This window comes from Cyprinodon variegatus, unplaced genomic scaffold (genome assembly GCF_000732505.1).
Source record: "Cyprinodon variegatus isolate N-32 unplaced genomic scaffold, C_variegatus-1.0 Scaffold366, whole genome shotgun sequence".
Taxonomy (NCBI): Eukaryota; Metazoa; Chordata; class Actinopteri; order Cyprinodontiformes; family Cyprinodontidae; genus Cyprinodon; species Cyprinodon variegatus.
The window spans coordinates 13,366-16,008 of NW_015150819.1; positions in this window are offsets into that span (position 1 = coordinate 13,366).

Sequence of the window (2,643 nt, forward strand, 5' to 3'; positions counted from 1 at the left end):
CCAGAGAACCCAAGCAAGAAAACTCAAACCAATCAATGCTTCCATCGTAAATGAGAAATAGCAAATACATTTTAATCAGGAATAATGCCAAGTTCACATATTTAAAAAATAGATAACCCACATTTAAATCAATATTTATTCTAAATGCAAATAAAAATGTAAATTATACTTAAAATATTTATAAAAATTCAATGAAAACAGTACATTTTTCAAGAGAATAAAGTTATTTTATTTCAATTTCACTCATGGTACCCATCTGCCTGATATAATGCTGCGTGCACGCCGGACGCAGCAGGCGCAGCGAGTTTACATGCAAAGGCAATGGTTGACGCGCATCAAGGCGCAGCAAAATGTCCCGCAGCTCGTTTTGAGCAGCTGAAGCAGCGCATCGGGAGCGTTTAAGCACCTCTTCCTTTAAGCACCTCTTCCTTTTTACGCAGCTGGCAGAGGGCATGGTTAGCCCGCTGCTCCTGCGCCTTTTTCTGAGGCTCTGCCTTGAAAAGCTTTTCCAAAAGCTGTTTATAAGTTTCTGAATTTTTATTGAAGGCTTCCTCCCTCGATACTGCCACAGCACCAGAGGTAGGGGAGGCTGGGGACAGTTGCAACACTTTTTGCATTTGGCTCTTTTACTCAGAGACGGTTTGGATTAGACAAACCATTTTTTATACAATACACTTACATCTGTCTGTTAATAGTCTAAACCATTTAAAGATAATTACAGAATCTACTTTTTTGACAATTTGCATTTGAATGTAAGCAGTCAGATGTTGCAACTGTCCCCGAGCCCGGGGTCAGTTGCAACATTGGTTGGGGATGGTTGCAACATGTTATAAATTCAATATATTACAATATGTGTCAGTGATAGCTAAATGATTATTATCCAAAATTTTTGTTATAATAATATTACAGTGTTATTTATTCATCAGCTTTGATTAGATCACAATTATAGATTAGTAGGCCTTTTGTGCAATCAATATTCAAATTGACTACAGTAGGCTTTTAGTGACATAGGAAGAATGGAGCAATTTGTGAGGCTATCAACTTTTATTTAGCCTATTATCATGTAAAATATTTTTCATTTTAGCAATACAAAGGTAAAAAAAAAATGTAATGTCAACAATATAACTGCATCCTGCATCTACTTCAATGGCAGTAACTTCACTTTATGGCAACAACTTACATAGTTTAAAAAAAAATCTACATGTAAGCATATATTTATATCATCATATTTCATTTTTTGCAATACAACAGTAAAAAATGTAATGCCAACAATACAACTGCATCTACTTTAACGGCAGTAACTTGGCAATCACTTTAGCAACTCTAAACTGTAACATCAACAATACTGGGTCTATAATAATCTGGTTTCAGTCAGTGTCACAGTTGTGACATGTGTACACGTCACCTCCAGGGGTGCAATCCTGGTCTCCCAGGACTTACAGCTCCAGCACTGTGACCAGACTTCCCTCCACCTTGAGTACCTCTCAAGACAAATGATACAGAATTCATCTGATTCTGATTCGGGCATTATGTTCTTCATTTTTTTGGTCTTCGTTCCCCCTTTTTTTGAACTTTTTTTGTAACTTTTTTCTCTCCAATTCTTTTTTTTTGCCTTCTTGAGAAGAACGTTGTTCTTTTCGATCTCCAATGCCATCTTCTCTGGCGTGTCAGTCAGAATGGCAGTGGAGCGCCGTTTTCTGCCTTTGGTCATTTTTCTGGGCCCTGCTTTGGGATGTGGCCAGATAGCCTCTGGAGAAAAGTAAGCAGGTGAGGCTGGTGGATGAGAGGTGGAGGCTTCAGGTGAGGCTGGTGGATGAGAGCTGGAGGCTTCAGGTGAGAGCTGGAGGCTTCAGGTGAGGCTGGTGGATGAGAGGTGGAGGCTTCAGGTGAGGCTGTTGCAGGACTGAAGGAGGCCGCAGGAGCTGCTGAAGGAGGCACATGATCAGTTGGTGACTGGTGGAGACGTGGAGGCCGCAGGAGCTGCTGAAGGAAACCCAGTGGTAGGTAGGCCTACTAGAGGCCGATCAGTGACCAGAGAAGGGGAAAAATCATGGTCTTGAAAAATGTCCCTTTTGAATGGCCAGATCCCTGTGCAGCGGAATCCCTCCTGCACATTAGATGGTGTTGCTGAAACAGGGAGAGACTCCTTGACAATGCTTGGGATGCCATATATGGTCATTGTCATGCCAGGATGATTTTTCATCCAGGAGTCACAGGCTGAATTTACTGCCTTTTTTAAAGGCCCGTAGACAGTCCTGTCAAGAGGCTGCATTTTATGGGAGCAATGGGGGGGCAATGACAGGAGCACAATGCCATTGCTGCGGCAGAAGTTGACACCCTCGAGGGAAAGGTGTGAGGGGTGATTGTCCAAAATCAGCATGACTTTGGACTCTGGGGAGCTATGAGTGTGCAACTGGAAGTGTTTTAAATACACTATAAAGTCAGCTTCCTGCATCCATCCAGTGCGATTGGCCGTCCCTATACAGCCAGTCGGTCCATCTTGGACAAAGTGGGACTTGAAATGGACCCGTGGGAAAATCAACATCGGTGGTATGGTGTTGCCAATTGCATTCCCTGCACAAGCCATTGTAACTAGTGTTCCCCGCTCAGCTGAGATAAGAGCCCCTACCTGCGTCTGCCCAC